The following is a 20,320-nucleotide window of genomic DNA, read 5'->3' as shown; positions in this document are numbered from 1 at the left end:
GTTGGGCACACGTCATGGAGCCTAAGAGTTTATTTAGATGGGGAATCTTAAAAAGCTGCGACTAAAAGTGACCATGAAATCATCAAACCTTTAAGTTTGAAAAAGGCTCATTCTTTTTCATATGTAAAAAAGCATTAACTGAGTCATCAAATGAGCTTTTAAAAAAGCCTCCTGTCAAGAGAGTGACAGATACAGAACTTTAAACCCATGCCTCTGGGGCCAGTGCTCTTTCTGTCATAAAATGGTTCTCCCTAACATTTGATGAATCACCACACACACACACACACACACACACACACACACACACACACACAATGTTAAGACGCAGTGTTCACTCTTCAACTTGCTTTCAGCCATATGGAAACTTTATGGATTGAGTCTTTCAGATATTATTTCAGAGCAGATAAGCCAAACGCTATTTCTCTCACCTGGCTCCAAGCCCTGTTTAGTCTTCTCCAACTGGGTGTAATTATTCACTAGGGATCTCACCTATTGTTCAACACTCAAACTTGTGATGGCCATGCTGTGGACTCCATTGTCTTGAGAGGAAAGTTTACACACCAAAACATTTGGGTGGGTGAAAGGAACACAGGAGAGGAGACTAGAGGAAAGGTATCGGTTAATATGTAGTGAGTTGTTGCTTTTCTACCTTGATTATGCCTGAATGGCTATTTTTATTAACATGAGCTTGTGCTACATGCTTGATGCATGAAACACGCAGACTCCCTTAACTTAGAACATAATTGTGGCACATGTATCTCCAGCTACAAATATAGATACCAAAGAGCCTAAGGAGCTCTGAGAGTCACATACCTTCATTTATTTTTTTGACTTTTTCTTTTTTTGTGAGAATTGAATAGAAATAAAAGCTAAAAAATATCCCTTATTCACCTAGCAATTTCTTCTCATCTTCCTTTTCTCAGGTAACATCTCTAGGAATCCTCCCATACCCAGGAAAAGATAGTTTCTCCTGCTCTTTACAATCAAACCCCCCTGGGCAACCCTTTCTCATACCTTTTATAGTAGAGTGTTGAATTGTGGATTTACTTGTCTGAATCTTCTTGAACCTGTGAGAAAATTGAGTGCAGGGGCTGAATCTTCCAACAGTGTATCTTCCAGTGCCAAGCACAAAAGAGTCAACTAACATGTAGCTTTAAAAAAAAGTATCTTGTACATATTGTAAGTGTTCAATACATTTGTACATCAAATACATGAAATAATCAAGGCTGAGAAATATGATAGGAAAAAATTAATATTAAGGAGGATTTATAAATGAGTGGAAAGGGGATTTTAGGGAAGAAATCATGATTTAAGATTATTGGTTTTTTTTAACCTGGTTTATGTTGCGGTTTGCTATAGAAGAAAAGGCAGTTCAATACTTTGAAAATGTGTGAAGTCTATATTCATTAGTTCATCAGCTAAAATAAGGTGGTATGCCCATAGCTGCTCATCTTTCAAAAATTTTCATAAATGTCAACTTGTTGAAAATATTTTTGAAACTAATTTTTCTTTACCTTTTAAATTCTCTTGGAATTAAACATGGTGATTTACCACTAAGACCTTCAAGATGTATTAACTTATTTAGGCCACCATAATAAATTTGAGAGAGTCTTTGTACGGAGATGCATTTTAAAAAACACAGTTAATCACCCAAAAGTAATTTATAGAGGAATTCAAATTTTAACCATTACTCATAAAAAAAAGGTGAAAGGAATTAAATTCATAAAAAGTTGAACCTTCCTAAATCTTCATCCCCCTACTCAATTTTCTTGTAGTTCACAGTGCTGCAGAACTCCTAATGCAGAAATCCTCAATTATATCCAGCACTTTTTGGCTTTTCCCTTTTCTTTACAAACCCTCCATTATTTTCTTTTTCTTTTTTTTTAAATATCTTTTTTGGAGTATAATTGCTTTACAATGGTGTGTTAGTTTCTGCTGTATAACAGAGTGAATCAGCTATATGTATACATATATCCCCATATCCCCTCCCTCTTGCTTCTCCCTCCCACCCTCCCTATCCCACCCCTCCAGGTGGTCACAAAACACCGATCTGATCTCCCTGTGCTATGCGGCTGCTTCCCACTAGCTCTCTATTATTTTATATTTGGTAGTGTATATATGTCCATGCTACTCTCTCACATCGTCCCAGCCTAACCTTCCCCCTTCCTTGTGTGCTCAAGTCCATTCTCTACATCTGTGTGTTTATTCCTGTCCTGCTCCTTGGTTTATCGGAACCTTTCTTTTTTTTTTTAGATTCCATATATATGTGTTAGCATACAGTATTTGTTTTTCTCTTTCTGACTTACTTCACTCTGTATGACAGACACTAGGTCCATCCACCTCACTACAAATAACTCAATTTCGTTTCTTTCTATGGCTGAGTAATATTCCATTGTATATATGTGCCACATCTTCTTTATCCATTCATCTGTTGATGGACACTTAGGTTGCTTCCATGTCCTGGCTATTGTAAATACAGCTGCAATGAACATTGTGGTCCATGACTCTTTTTGAATTATGGCTTTCTCAGTGTATATGCCCAGTAGTGAGATTGCTGGGTCGTATGGTAGTTCGCTTTTTGAGTTTTTTAAGGAACCTCCATACTGTTCTCCATAGTGGCTATACTAATTTACAGTCCCACCAACAGTGTATGAGGGTTCCCTTTTCTCCACACCCTCTCCAGCATTTATTGTCTGTAGATTTTTTGATGATGGCCATTCTGACCGGTGTGAGGTGATACCTCATTGTAGTTTTGATTTGCATTTCTCTAATGATTAGTGATGCTGAGCATCGTTTCATGTGTTTGTTGGCAATCTGTATGTCTTCTTTGGAGAAATGTCTATTTAGGGCTTATGCCCATTTTTGGATTGGTTTGTTTGTTTTTTTCATATTGAGCTGTGTGAGCTGCTTGCAAATTTTAGAGATTAATCCTTTGTCACTTGCTTCATTTGCACATATTTTCTCCCATTCTGAGGGTTGTCTTTTCGTCTTGTTTATGGTTTCCATTGCTGTGCAAAAGCCCCATAGCAGTATTGTGAGTGTGACTGAAGCAGACTTGGGTCCACTTATCCACGTGCAATAAACCCAATCTACTGACACTGGGTTGTGGTGAAATAAAGTGCCGTGTTTTATTGTAAGGCACCATACAAAGAGTCCGGAACAGCTAGTACATTTAGTCTTTTTGTGCATGTGACATTTTTATTCAGAAAAATAATCTGTGTTGACCTGGAGTTTTTTCCATTTAGTATTTTATACATGTGACATTTTTATTCAGGTAGTGAAATCTCTGGGTCAACAGTGATACCACATTCTCAAGATTTTGATAAGTAGACTAGAACTTCTTAACTGGAATCAAGGGGCAGGCTTTGGACAATCCATGGACTTTGTGACATCCAAACGTGCCCTTTGTGTGTGTGTGTGTGTGTATGTGTTTGTAGACACCCTTTGAAGGGTGCGTGAGCACCTGTAGTTTTCTATGATTTTAGCTTCTCCAAATGGCTCTTGGACTCAAAGATGCCTGAGGGGAGCGGACGTGTACTCCCCCAGTACAGAATTCTGAACACAGTGTCAGTAAACATTCAGCCGAAGAGCTTTGCCAAATGGCGTGTTTTAACGTAACTTTTTAATCCAGTGAGTCGATGTACCTGGGATCTTTTTTTACATACTTATCTCACTCTTTATTTATTTTTTTGGGGGGGGTACGCGGGCCTCTCACGGTTGTGGCCTCTCCCGTTGCGGAGCACAGGCTCCGGACGCGCAGGCTCAGCGGCCATGGCTCATGGGCCCAGCCACTCCGCGGCATGTGGGATCTTCCCGAACCGGGGTACCAACCCGTGTCCCCTGCATCGGCAGGTGGACTCTCAACCACTGCACCACCACGGAAGCCACTATCTCACTCTTATAAGGCTGAAACGTTGCTGCTTCCCCTAAGTTTCCTTGTCCCTCTCCCCAATCTCCCACCAGGCCGTGGAAGAGGAATGGGAGGGAGAGGGAGAGTCCAGCAGGGAGAGGACAGTGCACCTGCTGGGAAGCGGTAAAGAGGGGTCCAGGGTGGGAGGGAGGGAGACACAAGAGGGAGGGGATATGGGAACAGGTGTATATGTATAACTGATTCGCTTTGTTATAAAGCAGAAACTAATACGCCATTGTGAATCAATTGTACTCCAATAAACTTGTAAAAAAAATTAGAACTACCATATGACACAGCATTTTCATTCCTGGATATATATCGAAAAAAATAAAACCAAAAAACATTCATTTGAAAAGATATATGCACCCTAATGTTCATGGCAGCATTATTTACAATTGACAACATATGGAAGCAAGCTAAGTGTTTATTAAGAGATGAATGGGTAAGGAAAATGTGATATATATATATACAATGGAATACTACTTAGCTAAAAAAATTTCTTTTTTTGAATTGAAATTGTATCAAGTATCTTTTCCGACCACAATGCTATGAGACTAGACATCAATTACAGGAAAAGACCTGTAAAAAAATACAAACACATGTAGGCTAAACAATACACTACTCAATAACGAAGTGATCACTGAAGAAATCAAAGAGGAAATTAAAAAATACCTAGAAACAAATGACAATGGAGACACGACGACCCAAAACCTATGGGATGCAGCAAAAGCAGTTCTAAGAGGGAAGTTTATAGTAATACAATCCCACCTTAAGAAACAGGAAACATCTCGAATAAATAACCTAATCTTGCACCTAAAGCAATTAGAGAAAGAAGAACAAAAACATCCCAAAGTTAGCAGAAGGAAAGAAATCATAAAAATCAGATCAGAAATAAATGAAAAAGAAATGAAGGAAACGATAGCAAAGATCAATAAAACTAAAAGCTGGTTCTTTGAGAAGATAAACAAAATTGATAAACCATTAGGCAGACTCATCAAGAAAAAAAGGGAGAAGACAAATCAATAGAATTAGAAATGAAAAAGGAGAAGTAACAACTGACACTGCAGAAATACAAAAGATCATGAGAGATTACTACAAGAACCTCTATGCCAATAAAATGGACAACCTGGAAGAAATGGACAAATTCTTAGAAATGCACAACCTGCCAAGACTGAATCAGGAAGAAATAGAAAATATGAACAGACCAATCACAAGCACTGAAATTGAAACTGTGATAAAAAATCTTCCAACAAACAAAAGCCCAGGACCAGATGGCTTCACAGGCGAATTCTATCAAGCATTTAGAGAAGAGCTAACACCTATCCTTCTCAAACTCTTCCAAAATATAGCAGAGGGAGGAACACTCCCAAACTCATTCTACGAGGCCACCATCACCTGATACCAAAACCAGACAAGGATGTCACAAAGAAAGAAAACTACAGGCCAATATCACTGATGAACATAGATGCAAAAATCCTCAACAAAATACTAGCAAACAGAATCCAACAGCACATTAAAAGGATCATACACCATGATCAAGGGGGTTTATTCCAGCAATGCAAGGATTCTTCAATATACGCAAATCAATCAACGTGATACACCATATTAACAAACTGAAGGAGAAAAACCATATGATCATCTCAATAGATGCAGAGAAAGCTTTTGACAAAATTCAACACCCATTTATGATAAAAACCCTGCAGAAAGTAGGCATAGAGGGAACTTTCCTCAACATAATAAAGGCCATATATGACAAACCCACAGCCAGCATCGTCCTCAATGGTGAAAAACTGAAACCATTTCCACTAAGATCAGGAACAAGACAAGGTTGCCCACTCTCACCATTCTTATTCAACATAGTTTTGGAAATTTTAGCCACAGCAATCAGAGAAGAAAGGAAATAAAAGGAATCCAAATCGGAAAAGAAGAAGTAAAGCTGTCACTGTTTGCATATGACATGATTCTATTCATAGAGAATCCTAAAGATGCTACCAGAAAACTACTAGAGCTAATCAATGCATTTCGTAAAGTTTCAGGATACAAAATTAATGCAAAGAAATCTCTGGCATTCCTATATAATAATGATGAAAAATCTGAAAGTGAAATCAAGGAAACACTCCCATTTACCATTGCAACAAAAAGAATAAAATATCTAGGAATAAACCTACTTAAGGAGACAAAAGACCTGTATGCAGAAAATTATAAGACACTGATGAAAGAAATTAAAGAGGATACAAATAGATGGAGAGATGTACCATGTTCTTGGATTGGAAGAATCAACATTGTGAAAATGACTCCACTACCCAAAGCAATCTACAGATTCAATGCAATCCCTATCAAACTACCACTGGCATTTTTCACAGAACTAGAACAAAAAATTTCACAATTTGTATGGAAACACAAAAGACCCCGAATAGCCAAAGCAATCTTGAGAACGAAAAATGGAGCTGGAGGAATCAGGCTCCCTGACTTCAGACTATACTACAAAGCTACAGTAATCAAGACAGTATGGTACTGGCACAAAAACAGAAAGATAGATCAATGGAACAGGATAGAAAGCCCGGAGATAAACCCACGCACATATGGTCACCTTATCTTTGATAAAGGAGGCAGGAATGTACCCTGGAGAAAGGACAGTCTCTTCAATAAGTGGTGCTGGGAAAACTGGATAGGGACATGTAAAAGTATGAGATTAGATCACTCCCTAACACCATACACAATAATAAGCTCAAAATGGATTAAAGATCTAAATGTAAGGCCAGAAACTATCAAACTCTTAGAGGAAAACATAGGCAGAACACTCCATGACATAAATCTGAGCAAGATCCTTTTGGACCCACCTCCTAGAGAAATGGAAATAAAGACAAAAATAAACACATGGGACCTAATGAAACTTCAAAGCTTTTGCACAGCAAAGGAAACCATAAACAAGACCAAAAGACAACCCTCAGAATGGGAGAAAATATTTGCAAATGAAGCAACTGACAAAGGTTTAATCTCCCAAATGTATAAGCAGCTCATGCAGCTCAATAACAAAAAAACAAACAACCCAATCCAAAAATGGGCAGAAGACCTAAATAGACATTTCTCCACAGAAGATATACAGACTGCCAACAAACACATGAAAGAATGCTCAACATCTTTACTCATTAGAGAAATGCAAATGAAAACTACAATGAGATATCATCTCACACCAGTCAGAATGGCCATCATCAAAAAATCTAGAAACAATAAATGCTGGAGAGGGTGTGGAAAAAAGGGAACAGTCTTGCACTGCTGGTGGGAATGTGAATTGGTACAGCCACTATGGAGAACGATATGGAGGTTCCTTAAAAAACTACAAATAGAACTACCATATGACCCAGCAATCCCACTACTAGGCATATACCCTGAGAAAACCATAATTCAAAAAGAGACATGTACCAAAATGTTCATAGCAGCCCTATTTACAATAGCCCGGAGATGGAAACAACCTAAGTGTCCATCATCGGATGAATGGATAAAGAAGATGTGGTACATATATACAATAGAATATTACTCAGCCATAAAAAGAAATGAAATTGAGCTATCTGTATGAGCTATTTGTAATGAGGTGGATGGACCTAGAGCCTGTCATACAGAGTGAAGTAAGTCAGAAAGAGAAAGACAAATACTGTATCCTGACACATATATATGGAATTTAAGAAAAAAAAATGTTATGAAGAGCATAGGGGTAAGACAGGAATAAAGACACAGACCTACTAGAGAATGGACTTGATGATATGCGAAGGGGGAAGGGTAAGCTGTGACAAAGTGAAAGAGCGGCATGGACATATATACACTACCAAACGTAGATAGCTAGTGGGAAGCAGCCGCATAGCACAGGGAGATCAGCTCGGTGCTTTGTGACCGCCTGGAGGGGTGGGATAGGGAGGGTGGGAGGGAGACGCAAAAGGGAGGGGATATGGGAACATATGTATATGTATAACTGATTAAATTTGTTATAAAGCAAAAAAAAAAAAAACATACAACTTTAAGTAGAAAAAAAGCTGTATTTATGAAGATGTTTACAGTAGTTTATTTGAGATTATTTCCAATTTTTCACCAATTTAAAAAATTGACCTACTCAATGAAACCTTGTGAATGCAATGTTAAAAAGTATAACTATGAATCACAGAATTTAAATTTAGTATGAAAAGATAAGAATGGCAAATTATATTGAAGCTATGTGGAATTATGTTTATAGACAGCAGGAAGAGAAAATTAAAATGTAAATATTGCTTGATAGGAGAATGGGATTAGAGGTGGTCTTTTAAATTTTTCATTTTTATGCTAATACAATACCTTTATAAAACCCAGAAATCTTCAAACAACACATTTTTTTAAAATTGTGGTAAACGACACAAAACAGAAAATTTATAATTTTAACCATTGTAAAGTGGACCGTTCAGTGATATGAAGTCAACAAAGTTTTAAAACTTTCAGAGGGCACCTGAATAAAAGATGTGTTGTCCACTGGTGATTTTAATGTATCTGGTATATAACTAAAGTCACCACAAAACTCTTTCTGGGAAATTGGCAGATCATAAACATAAATTTATTTTGCTTTTTATTAAACCTTATTGTTTTGCTGTTTCAAAATTCAAATTTACTCACAAGAAAGAGTCAGTTTCATATTAGATTTGGTTTCACAAATGCTGCTCCTGCTATTCATTCTTATCACCAAAAAAAAAAAAGACTATTTTTGACTAACGATAATATGTTACAGAAAATAAAAAGTTAAAAGGTTTTCAATCTGCATATCTGGGAACCTAAATGAAAAGCATCACACAACATTTTCAAAAACAGAAAAGCCATTTGATTTGACTAAAATCTTAGTTTTAAGATGGCAGAAAGTACCTTGATAATTTTCTTTTAAGAAAGAAAGAAAACCAAGCCATTACATTAAAGAGAAATTCTTCCAAGAGAACTGAAACATGTTATATACCTCTGACTTGGCACTCCTTCCATCTGGAGAACTTTTTTGGTAACTGTTTTCATAACAGAATGATCTAAAGTAAAATGAATTGAAATTAGAGTAATTATTTTCCAATGAGTGGCTATTTCCATTTAAAACCCAAAGCCAACTAATTATTGCTTTTCCCATATATTTAAATATGAAATCTACATTATATAATTATACACTTATTTCCCCCTTTGTGTATTCTAATTTCTTCCTCAGAAACCTAAGATGCCATCTTGCAGACTGCCCACAGTGGCTACTATTTTGGCAGCAGCAAAGGTCAACTTTAAACATTTTGCATCTAAAGTGGCTTTGGCTACCTTTGGATACAAAGTACAGTCTGAGCATCGTCCAAACGCTTAGATACCTAAAGAGCATCTAAGATATCAAACCAGGGCATCCAAGATAACAAACCAAGTCCTGATATTCCCTCAAAAGCTGCTCCTCCCATCAGCCCCCTTCTTCTAAGGGATACTACCCAGTTGCACACATAATCATCAACGACTTGTCTCCGTGTTACTATTTCCTTCATACCTCACATCTACCTGCAGGTCTTGATAGCTACACCCTCAAAACACAACCTGAATTCAACCACTTTACACTTGCTGCAAACTTCCAACCTAACCTAGGCCATAAACCTCTCTTATTTGGAGCACTGTGATAGTCTCCTAACTGGTCTCCCTGTTCCTCCTCTTTTTTTTTTTTTTTTTTTTTTTTGCAGTACACGGGCCTCTCACTGTTGTGGCCTCTCCCGTTGCGGAGCACAGGCTCCGGACGCGCAGGCTCAGCGGCCGTGGCTCACGGGCCCAGTCGCTCCGCGGCATGTAGGATCTTCCCGGACCAGGGCACAAACCCGCGTCCCCTGCATCGGCAGGCGGATTCTCAACCACTGTGCCACCAGGGAAGCCCCCTGTTCCTCTTCTTTATCCTCCCAAGTCCCTTCTCTATACCAGGTCACCTTATTCAGATACGATTTGGATCATGCCTTTTTCCAGTTCAAACCCCTCTACTCATTTAGAATAATCCACATCTTTACTCTGGCCTTCAAGACTTTATAAGAGCAGACCCCTGGCTAGCTCCTTGACCTCATGTCATACCACACTCTTCTTCACTCGGTACTCTGCCCAGATTGGCCTCCTTGCTTTTCCTTAAATACTCCACCCACCTACATGCCTACATACTCATTGCCTCCTTGTCCTGGAATGTGCTTACTCCACATCTTCCATGGCTTGCTCCTCTCTTCATTCAGGTCTCCGTTCAAATGCCACTTCTCCAGTGAAGCTGTCCCCTAACAAACCTATCCAATGGAGTCCTACCTGCTCTCCCTCACTCTCCTTACATTAAGATACTTTTGCAATTCCTACTCTCTAAAATTATATGACTTATCTGTTTACTCATTTCTATTTGATCTCCTTCACTAGAATGTAAGCTCCACGAGGGCAAGACTTTTGTCTGTCTGGTTCACTGCTTTATCCCTAGTCCCTAAACCCGTATCTGGCACACAGAAGATGATTACAAAATTACTTGTGAATCTGACAAATGAATAAAGTACTCCTGGCAAGAATTCAGAGGTTGCACAGGAAAGAAAGAATGCTCTTGGTGGAAGCAGGCTTAGTATCTAGGTTCACCTCTATTCAGAGTAGAGATAAGAAAAATTTACAAGTATAATGCACTTTAATTAGTACATTAGCTGCTAAAAACATAAGGGAAGTGCAACACTAGAAAAGTACAGTTGAAGCTTCAACAACATGGGCTTGAACCTCGCGGGTCCACTGACACACGCATAGTTTTCAATACATATGTACTATCGTCCTACATGATCCAAGGTTGGTTGAATCCACAGATGTGGAACCACTGACTATAAACTTATACCCAGATCTTCAACTGCGTAGTGGTCGACACCCCTAACCCCACGTTGTTCAAGGGCCAACTGAATATGATGAGGAAAGTTAAACACATTAAGTTTTAAAAAACTGTCAATACCTGAACAAATTCTTTTTGTTTTGCTATGTGTTCATCAATTTAAAAAAAGTGACCACATACCAACAAGCAGATTTTTTCTTATATCCAGAACGAGCAGAGTTCTGTTGGTTTCAAGGGCCTTTAGTAAAGCCTTTGCTCCTTCACTGGTGAGGCCGCACTGCTGCAGGTCAAGTGCTTTTGATGAAAGACAAAAGGTCACTTGCTAACTCTACAGATTTAACATAGAGACAACTCTCATTTTCTCACGTGTGGAAGAGTCCTGCACAAGACAAGTCATGGCAGGTTTGTAATTTTGGGTATGGAAAAAAACAGAAACATATACGCACACACATAATGCATAATCCAATTTAAAAACCTCTTCTTGGATGTGCAGTGATAATCCTGGCTTTAGTACCAATAAATCAGACAACATATTTTACAATTACAGAACTGAAGAATAACTGTATACAACCTATGAGCAAAAAGCATCACAAAATGAATCTCAGTTCATAATTAGCAAGGGCGGCAGGGGCGTGTAAACCTCACAAGCAAAACCTGGTGGAGCTCAGAAATGCACTGCATTCTTTTGATCATGATCTTCAGCTCCAAATCACACTTGAAACTACTTCAAAGGGGAAAACAAAATAGAAGAAATGTAATAACTGTTAGTTTTAGAGGAAAAAAAGACAAGTCTAAGAGGGTACAAATAATAAAAACTTTCAACAATGTGTGAATAGAGAATACATACTAAAAACCTATCATGAAAGTATGATGGTCAAGAACCCTCGCAGTAAAAGGTCAGACAAAAACCAGAAAAACTGATCATGAATTCTAGTAGTTCTGGGGCTGAACAACCTACTCATTTAAACCAAAGGGATCATCACTAAAGCACAGGTATTAAAAAATATTACAGGAAAGGAAACTATCATGAGTCTTTTGTTTAAGTGTTGTGTGGACCATCACATTAAAATAACTGGAGTCTTTCAACACCCCCATGACACACAGAAATAGCAAGTCAGACATACGGATCTGACAGGATATGATACAACCCTTACAAACTCTCACTACAGAAGAATGGACACAGGGTATAATTAACCAAATAGCCAAATTAATACAAACAGCCAGTAAACCTCACCAGTCAATCAAATGAATACAAAATAAAACACAATGTGGTTATTCTCCTATCAGATGAAGCCAAGATTCTGTAAGAAAAGCCTTTAAATAATGTCTATACCCTTTGGATCCAACAACTCTCTTAAGAATTTAACCAAAAGAAATAGTCAGAGATATAGGTAAGGATATATATCAGAGTACTATTTGTAACTGAAAAACTGGAAAAAGCTTATATACAAGAATGGATAAGCTATGTGCACTGTGGCATATTCATATAATGGAATACTGAACAATCACAAAAAAATCATGCAGGAGATGCAAATTTACTGACTTGCTAAAATGCTCATACTAAATTAATTGAAAAAAGTTATAAAATTTGGAGTAATCCCACTTGCATAGTAGAAAGTGGAGAGGTACTTACTCATTTTTGTAGTTTTACCTTTTTTTACAAGTGCTACAGGCCAGTGTTTGTGAGAGGCAGGCTTCACATCTACTGTTGGGGTGGACTACAAATTGGCATAGCCTTTCTGGGTGGTAATTTGGCCATGTGTATCAAATGTCTTAAAAATAGGTCACACTTAGTCATTCCACTTGTAGTACCTTATTCTACAGAAGTAATCCCGATGGACACAGAGATGTATATACAACGTATTCACATTGTTTCTGACAGGGAAAAGCAAACTGTCTAAATAGAATTGCAAAGAATTGATTAAACTATGGGACATCAATACGACGCAATACTACATGATACATCATTAAGTGAAAAAAGCAGGAATATGAAATAGCAAGTATACTACAATTCTATTTTTGTAATCCCTACGTGTACATATATATTTGTAGAAAAAAAAAGACTGAAAGTATATACACCAAAATGAACAGTGATTATATCTGGGTATTAAAATGATAGGTAATTGTTCTCTTGTTACTCTGTATTTTCTATAAAGGATATATGCAACTCTTAGAGAAAGTTTAAAAGCAAAATAAAAGCTATCAGTAAAATGAGGCTTAAAAAAACCTATCACAATAGTATCATGCCAAAAGCTAAGCATATTAAAAATTCAATCTTTTCAATTTTAGAATTTCCCTCTAAGCCATAAATCCTCACTAAGAGATTCTGCCAAAGCACTTGCACCCAGGTCACCAATGAGCGGGTTGCAGTTCAGAGTGATGCGCCTCAAACCAGCCATGCAGTCAAGATCAGGTCTCCTGGAATGAAGACTCTCAGCCCAGGTTTCTTCATGCCTTCTGGTAGTCTGATACTTCAAAGATTTAATGGGATGAAATTAAGATGCTTGAATAAGGAAACAGGGTGTGCCTGAGTATGGCTTATTATGTCAGAGATTTACACACACACACAGATCAAGCATATATGCCAGGAGCATCAACCTGAGAAATTCAACAGTCACTTCTGGTTTACGAGTCCAGTGACCCAGATTCTGCTCGGTCAGTGATTAGATTCTAGCCACTGCATTTCCTGTTTCTGAACACTTACGTAAAGTTGGACAACTCAGTTACAATCTATGAATTATTTTCCTTATCTTCTAAGTCAGGGAATTGGTTCTAAATTCTATCTTTGCTGAGGCCGTATATTTCATCATCCTGTCCTCCAATGGCCTCCAAACACCTGACTGGGCAAACCATAAGAAAACTTTTTAATATGCATCTTATTTATTAACAAATTATATACACAAAGTTCCATACATATAATTTATGTACATGATAAACTACACAGATTTTTAAAAATAATACAAAGGTAAAAATGTTCTAATATTTTCTTTTCCTAACTCCTAAGGCATTATTTTATTTTACTTATTTTTTATGAAGATTTATTTATTTGTTTGTTTGTTTGTTTAGCTGTGCCGGGTTTTTAGTTGCAGCATGCCGGATCTTTTAGTTGTGGCATGTGGGCTCTTAGTTATGGCAGGCATGTGGGATCTAGTTCCTTGAGCAGGGATCGAACCCAAGCCCCCTACATTGGGAGCACATAGTGTTAACTGCTGGACCGCCAGGGAAGTCTCAAGCATTGTTTTAAAAACTATATTTACAGGGCCTCCCTGGTGGCGCAAGTGGTTGAGAGTCCGCCTGCCGATGCAGGGGATACGGGTTCGTGCCCCGGTCTGGGAGGATCCCATATGCCGCGGAGCGGCTGGGCCCGTGAGCCATGGCCGCTGAGCCTGCGCGTCCGGAGCCTGTGCTCCGCAACGGGGGAGGCCACAACAGTGAGAGGCCCGCATACCGCAAAAAAATAAATAAATAAAAATAAAAAAATAAAAAAAAAAACTATATTTACAAAATGTATCTCACATGCTACCTAGGGTGTAGCTTTAGAGGCGTGGACTATGTAGAGCCAGTTTGATGTGCATTGGGAAAATAATGGTTTGACATTTAAGCAAAAGTACTGTCTTGAAGACATTCAATTCTTTATATTCATAAAGTAAATTTTGGTAACAGGGAACACTGACTGTCAATGAAAAAAGTCTTATTACATTCCTGAAAAAGTAAAAGACTCAAAGTGCCTTTGTTACTCTAAAAGGAAAATCATTAGTGTCATTTTTCTATTAATAATAACTTATTAAAGCTCCAAGCAGAAACAACAGCAATCACTTACACAGTGCTTAGTATGTGCCAGGCACTATTTATACAAATAAGTGCATTTAAACCTCATAATGAGGCATAGAGGTTAAGTGATTTGCCCATGGTCACGAGCTATGAAATGGGAGAAAGGGAATTTGAACCTAGGCCATTTGGCTTCCACACCCAAGTTCCTGACTGTTTTGTACCTCAGGGGTCAATGGACTTGCCCTGTATAGGCTCAAAGAAGTTTTCAATTTTTAAAATCTAAATTTAAACATTTCCAGATTTGTGGGCTCTACAGTTTCTGTTGCAACGACTCTGCCCCACTGGTGTAGGGTGAAAGGAGCCACAACTACCATGTAAACAATGGGTGCGACTATGTTCCAGAAAAACTTCCTTTACAAAGCCAGGCGACGGGCTGGATCTGGCCCACCAGCCAGAGTTTACCTATCCCTGATCTGCACCATCAAACTATTAAAAAGCCTTCATGTCAAATTATTAACTAACTTTAGGCCTAAATACAGTCATTATAACCACTGTAACGTTGTTAAGGCATTATTTTAAAAACTGTATTTACAAATTGCTGATGTACTGACTTTTATTAAGTTTAAAAACTACAACAGCTAATAAACACTTGATTCATTTAAGTCTTGAAGACTAGAATGGCATAGTTTCTTCACAGTATTACAATAAATGTTTTCAGTAAAAAAACATACATAAAAGTATTATTAGGTATTATATATTAAATCTCTTATTTCTAAAATTAAGTGGACTATCTTTACTAAATGGTAGAATCCCAAACTGAAAACTGGTCATATTCTTTCAGCAAAATGAAAGCTGCGCTCACATGTATCAAAAGACAAAAATTAGGACTTCCCTGGTGGCGCAGTGGTTGAGAGTCCGCCTGCCAATGCAGGGGACATGGGTTCGTGCCCCGGTCCGGGAAGATCCCAAATGCCGCGGAGCGGCTAGGCCCGTGAGCCATGGCCGCTGAGCCTGCGCGTCCAGAGCCCGTGCTCCGTAACGGGAGAGGCCACAACAGTACCACACACACACAAAAAAAAGACAAAAATTAACTGCCCTCTGTATCAATATATTAATGTGTTTCAGTCACATATGTTTTCATGAAAGTTTAAACATAAAATCACCTTTAAGATCTAGGCCATGTGATTTGCTCCGGAAAAAAAAACCCACACACACAATAAGATGAAGAGCCTATACATTTGTCAATCTTGACTTATTTGCTTTTCTTGAGTCAGTTGGAGGTTTACAGCCACATTCTCAAAATCATTAACTACAATCTTCCCAAACAGGTAATTGACGAACAGATGCATTCTAAAACTTGTCAGTAACAAAGTGCTATTCCAGTTTACAGCAACAGTTTAATTCTATTTAGATACTAAAACTGAATACACTGAATACTGCAAACTTTATTTCCAACCACTCAGCAAAGTACTACATACCTTTTCAGATATAGGGAAAAAAAGAAAAAGCATACGATTCTTCCTATTTTCATTTCCAAAGATACATCCCAATCTTAATGATCAATCAGCGATTTAAACGTCAACTATAAACCCAGTATACTGCTGCTATGCAGTGTACTAGAGCAATAGAAGAGAGAGGACCTCAAACCCTCTGTTCCCTCAAATTCAAAGGCAGGCTTCCTGACCCCTCCAGACCACTACTGGACACAGGGAAGGCACACTAATGTTTCAGGACCCCAACCAACAGTCACCTGCTTTGTGATTACTTCCATGACACACCCTCACCAACACCACTGAGTTTGCTGCTCCTACGGGACGTTACATGTACTTCCTATTTTAACACATACCACAGTGCATCATAATTATGCTTGCAGATAGATGTTCTAACAATTTAAAGAGAATGATGACTTTTTTGCTCTTTACATCTTGCTATTTCCCTTCCCATATTTCTTGAAGCGAAACCATAAAATATAGACAAACACAAAAAACAGAAAATATACAAAACGTGTGCTTTGCACCTTAACGCAAACTTAAGTAAAATGAGTTCTGACAGTATCCGGCATGACAAACTTCCATGGTACAAATGAGAATGGACCAAGGTTTGAGCAGGTACAGGAGACAATCCACGCATGAACACCACCAAGGAAAGGTAGACAGGAAGTAACATGGTGTGTAGGAAATCACGAGACCAGTCTGAATGGAAGAGACTTAAACAAGACTGAAACTCACTTTCTAAACCTCCATCTCCAATTGGACAATTCGCAGGACACAGGTGCACCAAAGTGGCCAATTTATTCAATCCCTTTAATATGGAGGAAGAGTTTAAAATTTTACTGGTTTAATTTGCCCCAAAAGCAACTCTCAACAGTTATGGCCTCTGTCGTCGGAGCTTTGTATGAAATTAAGTCAAAGTGTGGAGCTCCTTTGCCTTTTTTTTTCTCCTTAAAAAAGAAAAGAAACAATTATTCCGAGTAAAAACAAACATATTCCAAAGCATGTGTACATTGAAAAGTAAAGAAACTTTATTAACAACTTCATAAAAACTGACTTAAAATTTTAAAAAGAAAAAAACATGTTTTGAAGTCCTTCCGACTGGAGTCATGTCTCATAGTGTCCTTTCTTTACAGAAATAGTCGTATTAGGACACATATGCACAAGGATTAACACCATGACACACTGTACACGGCGGGCCCCGGCGAGCTCACCAGTCGTCGTCTGAGTCCAGGTCTCTGGGGAGGATCCACTCCACGGATGAGCCCAGCAGAGTCTGAAGCTCGTTCGTGAACTCCACCAGATCTAAAGCTCCTTACTTTGCAGATTACAGGACTCCAGGTCTTTGGGGCAAGAGAATAAGAGACTTGCTAACACTTGCCGGTAGAACTCGGCCTCCGCGATGGTGACAATTTCCACATTTGGGAAATTGCAGCAGAATATGCAGGAGGACATTTGCAATTTCTTGAGCAGGTCTGAGAGCAACAGCCAGTTACGAGGCCTACACCAGAGAAAGGACAGTGTTTTGAGTTTCCGGCAAAATTAGAGGTGCTCCCAACTATGAACTACCTGTCTCCTGGCGGTGAAAGGGCCTGCTACTTCCACTTTGATTACCCCACCCCCACCCCACTTCTCACTGTCCTTAGAAGATCTACTTCTTCTTTTTTAATTTTATTTATTTATTTATTTTTGGCTGCGTTGGGCCTGTTGCTGCGCACGGGCTTAGTTGCTCCGTGGCATGTGGGATCTTCCCCGACCAGGGCTCGAACCTGTGTCCCCTGCACTGGCAGGCGGATTCTTAACCACTGTGCCACCAGGGAAGCCCGGAAGATCTACTTCTAGCGGGGGAACTCTGGACTCATGTGCATGTGTTAAGAGACCACCTAGGGAGGATCAGCCAACTTAGACAAAAGCAGGAGCAGCGCCCCTGAACCAGCCTCGTTGCAGGCCACCCCAGTGCTGCCTTGGCTCTGGCCACAACTCAGGTCACCCCTCTCCAAGTAAGTGCACCCCGTTCTAGTCACTGGGGAAAACCAGTCTGTATGCCAACCCAAGGGAGATGGCAAACACCTCTTTGACCTCTCCTCTCCTCCGGCCCTCACAGAGAGAGCATGAGAAACACTCGAGGTCACCTGGCTTTCCTTTCCTTTCCCACACCTCCAAGCCGCCCCTCAATGCTGCCGGGAGTGAGGCTTTTTCGAGAAGGGAGGTGGTACAATCCTTCCTGATACCCTGCCACGCTTTATGATCTCTATCCCGAATACAACGTCACCACAAAGGCAGACACGTTCCCAGCCTCAGAGTCCAAGGAGGATGCTACTCCTTAAGCACCGGGGTCAACACACAGCAGAGCAAGGTCTCCTGATGTGTTCACTCCGAAGGGTTGGTCATGGGGCACAGTGGCCCGACCGTGGGGACAAGACTCGATCTAAGCAAATCTGAAGACACATAAGATCCCAGGTGCCACAAACGGCTTTCTCTAATCTTATACGAGAAGAGGGTACACATCAGTATCGTCCCGTGGACCTCACGCACCTTGGAAGGCCCCTATGGTAGCCGTTTGGGGAGGATCCCTTCCCCAAGAGTTTACTGACTGAAACTGTGCAATTGCAGTCGCTGACTCCCGTGTCCTTTGGGCTCTAGGGGTGTGTTCCAATGAGGGCAGTTGGCTGGGGAGCCCTCCCACCCCCCAAACTTTTCTGGAAAAGTTCCACTGCATTATGTGAAGTCGGTGGACACTTGGTGAGGAATTCACTCACCCCCCAACCCATCCACCCTCATCTGCTGAAGGGGATTTCTAACTCCTGCCACCCCACAGAGCAGCTGGGCTGGCTCTCGACCACACGCTGGCCACGCTCACCCCTGAGCGACGGACACCTGGACATTATAACACGGCAAAAGGGGGTCTTCGGAAAATTCAGATTCCAGTAGGTCACCATAGGCCTCGTTGCTGTCATCCTGATCCTCCGGTCCTGGGGGATTTGCTAAAACATCGTAACCACTTTCATCATCTGGTTCTAACCGGGGGGGCAAACAAGAGAGAGGTCAGTAAGCTGGAGCAAGATTCCAGCTGCTCTCCAAAAAGAACCCTGGAAAAATTCTTTCCCAAGCAAGCCCTGCTCACAGCACCACCCCCGCCCCCATCCCCACAAGCCCAACTGAAACGAACAAGGCTGCTCAGCACACACACAGCTGCCAGAGAACTCCGAAGAGCAACCGGGGCTACCGTCGTCAGGAGCCTGCAGGTTATTTAAACAGTCTGGAGAGAGGGGGGAGAGAGAGAGAGAGAGAAACAAGATAACGCCTGCTGGTAAGAGGCAAATGCTGCTGCAGTTCGGGAACATCTCACGCTGGGGCTGGTGTCACCTCCTGACAAGTCCCACTGCACACGCCTCCAGGTATCTGACTGAAACCTCCCCACGCGTCCACCCGCCTTCCTGAGGGACTGCCCGCCTCACCGCCCCAGCCTGCCAAACAAAAGCTAGCCTGGCTAGCTAAGAGTTTTCCAGCCCCCCACCTCGCAAAACTCAAAGTATGTATCTCTTCTTTGACAGACTAACGTTGGGCCGCTTTTCCCAGTAAAGGGTCACTTAGAGTAAACGGGGGGTGGGGGTAGGGGGAACCCAGGTGAAAGGCTGTGAAGTCACCGTCTAGATGCTTGAACAAGACCGTGTCTTGACCTCTGCCGTACCTGTTAAGAACTTCTCCAGAAGTTCGCTGTGGTTCACTTTCTTGATGGTTCTACCTGAGTACGTAGCCAGGGTAGGATCAGCACCGTAGGAGAGGAGCAAGCGGACAATTTCGAGATGATCATTCTTGACAGCATCGTGGAGAGGCCTAGGAGAGGTGCTTCTCCAAGAGAGGAGGTGAGCTGCCATCTTTTCTGTCTTCACCTGCTGTTTTCCGGGTGTGCCCGGGAGCTGGCTGGGTGCTTTCGGCTCCTTCTGGAGCCTTTGGATACTTGCTGCTGCAGAGCCTGGCCGCGGGGAACTCGCTGCTGACCGTCATGTATGGCTTCGACAGGGTGACCGAGGGCGCGGTGGAGATCCTGGCACAGTGCTTATGGAACGCGGAGTAGGTGTCCGCAGCGGGCTGGGAGGGAAGGTGGACGCGGGGTGAAGGCCGAGGCGAGGGGGACAACAGGAGAGCCGTGTCCCCCGGCAGGCCGCTGGTGACCGCCTTGGCAGAGGGCACCCTAGGCTGCTTACTGTTCTGGATGTGGGGATACGAGTGGGAATCGACCGGGTTCCCAGGACTGACGCCCATCTTCCAGGGCAGGCTTTTGTCTGCGCAGTGGACCAGAGG

At 40.7% G+C, this 20,320-nt stretch overlaps 1 protein-coding gene and 1 pseudogene across 1 annotated transcript in view; one reads left to right on the top strand and one right to left on the bottom strand.

The window, feature by feature from the left end:
• The window catches only part of LOC132493267 (BCL-6 corepressor-like), a 204,718-nt gene that overhangs the window by 52,584 nt on the left and 131,814 nt on the right, over window positions 1–20,320 (top strand). The window lies entirely within an intron of this gene.
• On the bottom strand, window positions 17,025–19,982 carry LOC132493281 (BCL-6 corepressor-like; annotated as a pseudogene).

The sequence above is a fragment of the Mesoplodon densirostris genome, chromosome 7, assembly GCF_025265405.1.
Source record: "Mesoplodon densirostris isolate mMesDen1 chromosome 7, mMesDen1 primary haplotype, whole genome shotgun sequence".
NCBI lineage: Eukaryota > Metazoa > Chordata > Mammalia > Artiodactyla > Ziphiidae > Mesoplodon > Mesoplodon densirostris.
The sequence above is the reverse complement of the archived record's forward strand: the minus strand, read 5'-3'. Positions and strand labels throughout refer to the sequence as shown.